This window comes from Anomaloglossus baeobatrachus, chromosome 10 (genome assembly GCF_048569485.1).
Source record: "Anomaloglossus baeobatrachus isolate aAnoBae1 chromosome 10, aAnoBae1.hap1, whole genome shotgun sequence".
NCBI lineage: Eukaryota > Metazoa > Chordata > Amphibia > Anura > Aromobatidae > Anomaloglossus > Anomaloglossus baeobatrachus.
The window spans coordinates 185,347,348-185,358,393 of NC_134362.1; the positions used below are offsets into that span (position 1 = coordinate 185,347,348).

At 40.7% G+C, this 11,046-nt stretch overlaps 1 protein-coding gene across 3 annotated transcripts in view; it reads right to left on the reverse strand.

Moving 5' to 3' along the window:
- Window positions 1-10,747, reverse strand: part of CBFA2T3 (CBFA2/RUNX1 partner transcriptional co-repressor 3) — a 73,620-nt gene extending 62,873 nt beyond the window's left edge. For all 3 annotated transcript variants that reach the window (XM_075325933.1, XM_075325931.1, XM_075325932.1), the window contains exon 1: window positions 10,399-10,747. The gene's annotated coding sequence lies outside the window, so the exon portion shown is untranslated. The remainder of the gene's footprint in view (window positions 1-10,398) is intronic.
- Window positions 10,748-11,046: the final 299 nt, after the last annotated feature.

Here is an 11,046-nt window from a genome sequence, read left to right on the forward strand (position 1 = left end):
GATATTTTTTGTTTTGTTTTTTTGTACATGATTTTTTTTAGACATTTTGCCAAATTGTGTAAACTTTTTTTGAGCTTAAAAAGTGGAAAAGATGGTTAAAAACAAAAGAAAATACCATTTATTTTATATACATTTGTCAAAAACTTGCAAACCTTTGTGCAAATGTCCTCCAGTCCCTCATCCTCCCCCACCTGGAGTGATTTTTTTTGTACATATTATTTTTTTTAGACATTTTGTGAAATTGTGTGACTTTAAAAAGTGGCAGAGAAGGTTAAAAACAACAATAAATACCATATATATATATATATATATATATATATATATATAATATTTATTAATTTATATAGCGCTGTTAATTCCACAGCGCTTTACATACATTTGCATATATATATATATATATATATATTTATTTATATAGTTAGATACAGTACAGACCAAAAGTTTGGACACACCTTCTCATCTCTAGAGCAACTGTTAAGAGGAGACTTTGTGCAGCGGGCCTTCATGGTAAAATAGCTGCTAGGAAGCCACTGCTAAGGACAGGCAATAACCAGAAGAGACTTGTTTGGGTAAAGAACACAAGGAATGGACATTAGACCAGTGGAAATCTGTGCTTTGGTCTGATGAGTCCAAATTTGAGATCTTTGGATCCAACCACCGTGTCTTTGTAGAAAAGTTGAATGGATGGACTCTACATGGCTGGTTCCCACCGTGAAGCATGGAGGAGGAGGTGTGATGGTGTGGGTGGGGCTTTGCTGGTGACACGGTTGGGGATTTATTCACAATTGAAGGCATACTGAACCAGCATGGCTACCACAGCATCTTGCAGCGGCGTGCTATTCCATCCGGTTTGCGTTTAGTTGGACCATTATTTATTTTTCAACAGGACAATGACCCAAAACACCTCCAGGCTGTGTAAGGGCTATTTGACTAAGAAGGAGAGTGATGGGTGCTACGCCAGATAACCTGGCCTCCATAGCCACCAGACCTGAACCCAATCGAGATGGTTTGGGGTGAGCTGGACCGCAGAGTGAAGGCAAAAGGGCCAACAAGTGCTAAGCATCTCTAGGAACTTCTTCAAGACTGTTGGAAAACCATTTCCGGTGACTACCTCTTGAAGCTCATCAAGAGAATGCCAAGAGTGTGCAACGCAGTAAAGTAAAAGGTGGCTACTCTGAAGAACCTAGAATATAAGACATATTTTCAGTTGTTTCACACTTTTTTGTTAATTATGTCATTCCACATGTGATAATTCATAATTTTGATGCCTTCAATGTGAATCTACAATTTTATAGAGTCCTGAAAATAAAGAAAACTCTTTGAATGAGGAGGTGTGTCCAAACTTTTGTTCTGTACTGTATATATATATATATATATATATATATATATATATATATATATATACACGTATAATACATATACATATAATACACATTCGTCAAAAAGTCACCATCTTTGTGCAAATGTCCTCCAGTCCCTCATTCTCCCCAACTGGAATGATTTTTTTGAAGAGATTTTGCCAAATTGTGTGACTTTTTCAGCTTAAAAAGTGGCAAAAAAGGTCAAAAAACAAAAATAAATACCATATTTTGTACTGCGTCAAAAGCTTTTGTGCCAATTTACTCCAGTCCCCCATCTTCCCCCCAACTCAAGTGATTTTTTTTGTCGATATGATTTTTTAGACATTTTGCCAAATTGTGTGACTTTTTTCAGATTTAAAGGTGGGAAAAAAATGTTAAAAACAAAAGAAAACACAATTTTTTTTGTACTTTGTCAAAAAGTCACAACTACTTAATACAAATATTTTCCAGTCCCTCATCCTCCCCCACCTGGAGTGATTTTTTTTTTGTACATACGAATTTTGTTTAGACATTTTGCCAAATTGTGTGACATTTTTGAGCTTAAAAAGTCACAAAAAGGTTTTTAAAAACAAAAATAAATTCCATTTTTATTACTTTGTTAAAAAATTGCAAAACCTTTGTGCAAATGTACGCCAAATTCTGACACTTTTTTGAGCTTAAAAAGTGGCAAAAAAGGTTAAAACAAAAAAAATACAATTTTTTTTTATATATACATTTGTCAAAAAGTTGCAAAACTTTTGTGCAAATGTACTCCAGTCCCCCATCCTCCCCCAACTGGAGTTATTTTTTTATACATATGATTTATACCTATGATTTTTTTTTTAGACATTTTGCCAAATTGTCACTTTTTTGAGCTTAAAAAGTGACAAAAAAGTGTTAAAACAAAAGAAAGTACCATTTTTTTGTACGTCAAAAAGTTGCAAAACCTTTGTGCAAATGTACTCCAGTCCCCCATTCTCCCCAACTGGAGTGACTTTTTTGTTTTTGTACATATGATTTTTTTTTTACCCATTTTGCCAAATTGTGTGACTTTTTTCAGCTTGAAAAGTGACAAAAGATGGTTAAAAACAAAAATAAATTCCATTATTTTTGTACTTCCTCCAATAATTGCTCATCTCCTCTCTCCTACCTTCTTCCTTTAGCACCACAGTAGATTATTGTATCCAAGAATGACCAAAACTGAACCCACCAAGTGGATCACTAGATCCAATCATGAGTTCTAAAAGAAGCCGGCCTTGCTCTCTTTGGCCTACCAGGGAGTGTATCACGTGATGGTTCTTGGCTCTGCTGATTGGCTGTGAGCGCCCACAATGGGGAGGTGCTTCCTACTATCCAGCACCGTACTGGCGCTTTAAATTTTGTTTTTACAAAATTTACAAATTGCTTCTTTGATACAAAAAGCAGAGATCAAGCTCACAGTCACGTAAGTGATCATGTAACGTCCTATCGTGCTGATGAGTATAACTGTTATAACATCTGGAATGTATCCGCCGCATATCATTACTGAGCCATTGTTCTAATGAGTCATTAAATTAGTAACAGCATCCATAAAGGGGACACATCCACTAGTGGAACGAACCCCTAAGATTCACTTTTCCAGTTTGAACTTTACAGGACGTCTCTTCCTCTGGGGACTCTCGTGATGTCATCAGCACCACAAAGGATATCAGAGGGTGAATTAGGGAAGACTGGGTCCATTTAATTTCCACCCCCTCCCCCCCAAAAATAGATGTTTTCATTGGTCATTAAATTATCTACAGCACCCATACAGGGGACACATCTAAGAGCAGAAGCGAACCCATCAGATTCGCTTTTCCAGTTTGAACATTGCAGGACGTCTCTTCCCCCGGGGACTCTCGTGATGTCATCAGCACCACAAAAGAAAGTGTGATATCAGAGGGTGAATTAGGGAAAATTGGGTCAATTTAATTTACCCCCCTCCCCCAAAAAATAGAATTAAAGGGGCTTGCTTTCTAATTTAAATAAACCCTCTCTACTCGGGTGCTGTCTGTTTTTGGTTTAAAAATTGTGCTTTACTCAATATCTTCAGGTCCAGCGCTGAGTTTCCACCGTTGCTCCTTGGTGTCTACAGCGCCTGTGCCATGAACTCGGGCAGAGCCGCTGAACTCACAGATTGGCTGCAGCGCTGTCAATGTGACGTCAACACTGCAGATAATAACAAACACTTGGAGTAGCAGCAGAGACTCGGTCCTCAAAGAGCGTGTATCTGTTACCTCTGCACCTCGTATACCTTAACCTATGTATGTTCAGTGACACATCAAGGATCAGAAAAGTAGTGGTGGTCTGGTCTTTAAATGACCTTTAAAGGGGCTCTCCACCCAGGCATCGAATAGTGACTGCAAAAAAACAAAAAACACCTGCATCTGCAAATAAGCAAGTGTGAACAGGTGCCAGCTGTTGAATAGTGACTATACATTTCTCATGCATAGTCACCGTACCTGGTGTCCTCATTTTTGCCTCCTGCTGAGATCTGTATTCTCGTCCTCCTGCATGTAAGATGGCAGCACTACCACTTGTGGTATGGCACACCACGGTCTGACTGCTCTAACTGTAAAGAACCCATTCCTATATAGTTGCCGGAATCAACTTTCTTCCCGGTCACTGTACCTGGTGTTCTCATTTTTGCCTCCCGCTAAGATCTGTATTCTCATCCTCATGCATCCAAGATGGCAGCACTACCACTTGTGGTTAGCATTCCATGGTCTGACTGCTCTAACTGTAAAGAACCCTTTCCTTTATAGCTGTTGGAATCAACTTTCTTCATGGTCACCGTACCTGATGTCCTCATTTTTGCCTCCCGCTAAGATCTGCATTCTCATCCTCCTGCATCCAAGATGGCAGCACTACCACTTTTGGTAGGGCATTCCACTGTCTGACTGCTCTAACTATAAAGAACCCTTTCCTATATAGCTGCCAGAATCAACTTTCTTCCTGGTCACTGTACCTGGTGACCTCATTCTTGCCTCCCGCTAAGATTTGCATTCTCATCCTCATGCATCCAAGATGGCAGCACTACCACTTGTGGTCGGCATTCCACAGTCTGACTGCTCTAACTGTAAAGAACCCTTTCCTTTATAGCTGTTGGAATCAACTTTCTTCCCGGTCACCGTACCTGATGTCCTCATTTTTGCCTCCCGCTAAGATCTGCCTTCTTATCCTCCTGCATCCAAGATGGCAGCACTACCACTTGTGGTCGGCATTCCACTGTCTGACTGCTCTAACTGGAAAGAACAATTTCCAATATAACTGCCGGAATCAACTGTCTTCATGGTCACTGTACCTGGTGTCCTCATTTTTACCTCCCGCTAAGATCTGTATTGTCATCCTCCTTCATCCAAGATGGCCGTACTACCGCTTGTGGTCGGCATTCCACAGTCTGACTGCTCTAACTGTAAAGAACCCTTTCCTGGAATCAACTTTCTTCATCTTCACCGTACCCAGAGTCCTCATTTTTGCCTCCCGCTAAGATTTCTATTCTCGTCCTCCTGCATCCAAGATGGCAGCACTACCGCTTGTGGTAGGGCATTCCACAGGCTGACTGCTCTAACTGTAAAGAACCCTTTCCTATTTAGCTGCCGGAATCAACTTTCTTCCACCCGCAATGAGTGCCCCCTGGTCCTTAGTATTGTCATGTGCCAGTCCTTTGTCCTTAAAGGGGTTGCCTGTGACTTTTACATTGATGGCCTATCCTTAGGCACCCCCACCGATCAGCCGGATGCGCTCAGTTGCACAGCTCTATGGCACACGGTATAGTGGCCACGCTGGGTACTACACCCAAGCCCCCTGTTGATATAAATAGGGGAAATGGAGTCGGGGAACATATATAATTCTGCAGAACAATATATACGCCTAATGTGGGTGACAACCGCTGTGTAGAAAGTAATGGCTCGTATTACTGGTTGTCAGATTGGCAAATCCAGCTCAGGATAAAAAGGACGACTCACAGATATACATTATAGGTAATTAGAATCAATAAAGAAATAAACGTTAATTACATAATTATAATTTTACACCCAGTGCTACAAAGCACAAATACAGAAATTCCTGCAGACATCCGCCTCTGGTGGCTACAAAAGTGAAGCAAGTTCCCCCATATTATGCAACAAAGCCGACATGCCACAATTTCTCCATTGTAATGCCGCAGCTATAATGCAGCAATCAACTGAACACAGGCAGAGGGAATAAACATGAGGTCGTCATGTGGCGCAACCCACTGCTATCACCAGCCGCTGAGGATTTACATAGGACTGCGCATTATAAAGGCGCCTAGCCCAATATGTATTAAAGACAAGTTCAGCATAACTCATGAAAATGGAAACATTTTTGCAGTTTTTCGACAAACTTGTGCTGCGATATCTGAAATATTAGTAGTGAGATTCAGTGTAAGGAGGAATGGTGCCAAAAAAAAACAAAAAACGCTTTATAAGTCGCTGAAATTTTACCACTTGTGATTTGCATTTATTAAATCATAAATTTTGCAGGAAGATAGATAGATAGATAGATAGATAGAAGGATAGATAGATAGAGGGATAGATAGATAGAGGGATAGATAGATAGATAGATAGATAGAGGGATAGATAGATAGATAGATAGATAGATAGATAGATAGAGGGATAGATAGATAGAGGGATAGATGATAGATAGATAGATAGATAGATAGATAGATAGATAGATAGATAGAGGGATAGATAGATAGATAGATAGAAGGATAGATAGATAGAGGGATAGATAAATAGAGGGATAGATAGATAGAGGGATAGAGGGATAGATAGATAGATAGATAGATAGAGGGATAGATAGATAGAGGGATAGATAGATAGAGGGATAGATAGATAGATAGAGGGATAGATAGATAGAGGGATAGATAGATAGATAGAGGGATAGATAGATAGATAGAGGGATAGATAGATATATAGAGGGATGGATGGATGGATGGATGGATGGATAGATGGATAGATAGATAGCAGGATAGATAGAGGGATAGAGGGATAGATAGATAGATAGATAGATGGATAGATAGAGCTGGGCAGATTCCCTCTACACCTAGCAGCTCTGAAGAGGTCACTATCATTTCAGGCTCACCTACAGAGCAGCAATCCAAGCTCCCATCACCACAAAGCTCTGATATATATACGTGGGCCAGATGAACCAGGACCCCTGGCACAGCTCTCCCAAACCCAACTGGACAAAATGACCAATCACAGCAGCCTGACAAGAACCAGAATCAGGAAGATGGTAGACGAGGGCCAGGAGAGGTGTCAGTGACTGGAGGACCGACATCAACACCTCACAGAAACTGACCACGTACCAGAGTCTACAGAGAGACTACAGACTGGCCCCGTATCTGGAGAAAATCCCGGATCCCAGAGACCGCAGGACCCTGAGCCGATATAGACTCAGTGCCCACAGTCTAGCCATCGAATCCGGCCAACACAAGCAGAGCTACAAGCCCAGGGAGGACAGACTGTGCCAACACTGTGACCTGGAGGCCCTGGAGGATGAAACCCACCTCCTGCTACACTGCACCAAGTACTCAGCAGTGAGGGACACTCACTTCAGGAGACTCTCCCATCTCTTCCCGGATTTCAGCTCCATGAAGGAGGAAGAGAAAACATATATCCTGCTGGGGGAAGAAGAGAGCGCAGAGGAGATAGCAGCGCGGTATGTGAGCGAATGTCATAGACTTCCAGAAAGAGAACTATGATAAGTCATGGACTTCCATAGCCCCCCATCCCAGATATGGCCCCCCAGACCCCACCCTGGATATGCCCCAACCACCGTTACTACAGTCCCCACCCTGGATATGCCCCCTCATAAGCCATGGACTTCCATAGCCCCCATCCTAGAAGTGCCCCCACAGTCCCCACCCTGGATGTGCCCCTTCCATCCTTCCTACAGTCCCCACCCCCCATCCCCACAGCCCCAGCCCCTAATGTACACTTGCTTTGGCAAAACTAATTTGTATTTGGTCCTGCCAATAAAGCTTATTTGATTTGATTTGATTTGATAGAGATAGATAGATAGATAGATAGATAGATAGAGGGATAGAGGGATAGATAGATAGATAGATAGATAGATAGATAGATAGATAGATAGATAGAGGGATAGATAGATAGATAGATAGATAGATAGATAGATAGATAGATAGATAGATAGATAGATAGATAGATAGATAGAGAGATAGATAGAGGGATAGATAGATAGATAGATAGATAGATAGATAGATAGATAGATAGATAGATAGAGGGATAGAGGGATAAAGGGATAGATAGATAGAGATAAATAGATGGATAGAGATAGATAGATGGATAGCTAGCAAGACAGAGATGAGATAGATATGAGATAAATGGATGGATAGATAGATGATTAAACAGGTGGAAAGATGGATGGATAGATATAGATGGATGGATAAACAGATAGATGGATAGAGATATATAACAAAGAGAAAAACAGTCACACACTATAATGGCAAAGATAGATAGATATAGATGGATAGATGGAGGGATAGATAGATAGATAGAGGGATAGATAGATAGATAGATATAGATGGATAGATAGATAGATAGAGGGATAGATAGATAGATAGATAGATAGATAAAGGGATAGATAGATAGATAGATAGATAGATAGATAGATAGAGGGATAGATAGATAGATAGATAGATAGATAGATAGATAAAGGGATAGATAGATAGATAGATAGATAGATAGATAGATAGAGGGATAGATAGAGGGATAGATATAGATAGAGGATGGATGGATAGATAAATAGATAGATAGATAGATAGATAGAGGGATAGATAGATAGATAGATAGATAGATAGATAAAGGGATAGATAGATAGATAGATAGATAGATAGATAGATAGATAGATAGATAGATAGAGGGATAGATAGATAGATAGAGGGATAGATATAGATAGAGGATGGATGGATAGATAAATAGATAGATATAAGGATAGATAGATATGGGATAGATAGATAGATAGATAGATAGATAGAGGGATAGATATAGATAGAGGATGGATGGATAGATAAATAGATAGATATAAGGATAGATAGATAGATAGATATGGGATAGATACATTTTGCAGGATGCTGTCCTCTAGCATACGGCTCCCCTAGATATAAACATAAAAGCAAATATCTATGAAGAATTGTCACAAACTGAAGTCCATTGGACCGTGCATGGATACTTCTTTCGGGGGGTCTCTCTGTGCAGCCCCTGCTGTCTCCGGCCAGGTGTCGGGGACTTCTGGCACATAGTGGGCTGTGGGTGACAGACGGATCCTGCAGACAATACCCAGGCAGTGCTTAGAAGAAGATTACATCTTGCATTGTTTGGGAGATGACAGGGCTTACCAAACAGTGCAAGAAGCCTCCTCCGCTCCTGAGGGTCTGGAGCCTCCATCCCCGGACTCCACCAGCAACAAACATGCTCCCTTATGATAAATATGGGATCTGATTGCAAGCTCTGCAGCCCAATCCCCCCAATGCTTAATAGCCAGGAACATATATATTTTTTTAATTTATGTTTTCTGTTAATTCCACACAGAAGATCTCTGGATTGTCTCTAAAATAATTTCCGAGTCTGGAAGCTGCTGGAGCTGGGGACACATTCACAGCACCCCACAATCATTGCTTTATGTCTTTATGGCAAATGTAAAACATTTTCAACCAACCAAATACGACAGAAGAATATTTACAAAACAGTAATGATTGCATCCATTACATTACATCAAAAGAAGGAAGTGAGAGAACTGGACACAAGGACCTAAAGACACAGGTGACAGTGTCCAGTACAGGGGCACCTGTGGGTGCAGCCAACATGGCAGGGGGGCAAGAATAGTGGGAAAGGCAGGGAAAATGGGGTGTCAGGAGTGCAACCTGGCATCATAGAGAACTAAGGGGTCTGCATATGGGATAGATGGATGCATGGATAGGTAGATAGATAGATAGATAGAGGGATAGATAGAGGGATAGATAGATAATAGATAGATAGAGGGATAGATAGATAATAGATAGATAGAGGGATAGATAGATAATAGATAATAGATAGATAGATAGATAGATAGATAGATAGATAGATAGATAGATAGATAAATAGAGGAATAGGTAGATAGAAAGAAGGAAACATAATATATAGATAGAGGGATAGATGATACATATAAAGAAACATAATAGAAAGAAAGAAGGAAACGATAGAAAGAAAGAGAGAAAGAAACATGATATATAGAAAGATGGATAAATCATAGACAAACAGAAAGATATAAAGAAGGAAATATGATAGATACATAGAAATATAGATAGATGATAGAAATAAAAATGATAAATAGAAAGAAAGAAGGAAACGATAGAGAGAAAGAAAAAAACAAACATGATAGATAGAGGAATTGATCATAGAAAGATAGATAGATAGATAGATAGAGGGATAGATAGAGGGATAGATAGATAGATAGATAGATAGATAGATAGATAGAGGGGTAGAAGGATAGATAGATAGATAGATAGATAGATAGATAGATAGAGGGATAGATAGATAGATAGATAGATAGATAGATAGATAGATAGATAGATAGATAGATAGATAGATAGATAGATAGATAGAGGGGTAGATAGAGGGATAGATAGATAGATAGATAGATAGATAGATAGATAGATAGATAGAGGGGTAGATAGAGGGATAGATAGATAGATAGAGGGATAGATAGATGGATAGATAGATAGAGGGATAGATAGATAGATAAATAGATAGATAGATAGATAGAGGGGTAGATAGAGGGATAGATAAATCGATAGATAGATAGAGGGATAGATAGATAGATAGATAATAGATGGATAGATAGATAGAGGGATAGATAGATAGATAATAGATGGATAGATAGATAGAGGGATAGATAGATAGAGGGATAGATAGATAGATAGAGGGATAGATAGATAGATAATAGATGGATAGATAGATAGAGGGATAGGTAGATGACAGCCCGGTCCATGCTCTGCAGGTCACCTGTCACTCACCTTCCCAGGCTCAGGCTGGAGGTTACTGACCTCTGGGCACACTGATGGGTCCGATAGGAGGGGTCTGCACCCTGTCACATCTCGGGCTCCCCCATCCCAGCCTAGAGGTGCCCGTTACAGGCTGTCCCCAGCGTCTCCTTGCACAATCTTCAGTCCCTGCAGTTGATTCCTTTCCTTCTTGGCCACTTTGCAATCTTTGTTGCTGGTGCTTCCTTCTTGTGTAGACGCTGGAGCGCCAGTGGTGCCCCCTGCAATCCCAGGTCAGGGTGTCCAGGGTCCTGGTGTCCTCTCCGGCATGTCCCTCGGCTGTCAGTGCGGGTGCCGGGATGCCTCCTCCTTGCTTGGCTCTCAGCCTCACACTGCCGCTGCTCGCCTGCTCCTCAGCTGAGAGATGCACGGGCTGCAGTACCCAGAGCGGCCGGCAGGGGGAGCTGAGCTCCTGTCTCTGCTTGGTTAACCCTGTCCTGCCCCATATACAGCAGAAATAGTGTTATCAATAGGTTTGTCCCAGGTCAGGTTTGTGTGTTTGGGTGCAGTCCATATATATATATTCCAGAACATGAAAGCAGCATGCTATGATATCCATCATCCTGCACAGCAACATTACAGACTATACATAGCTCTTTCCTAAAATGTGGCAGCTGCTAA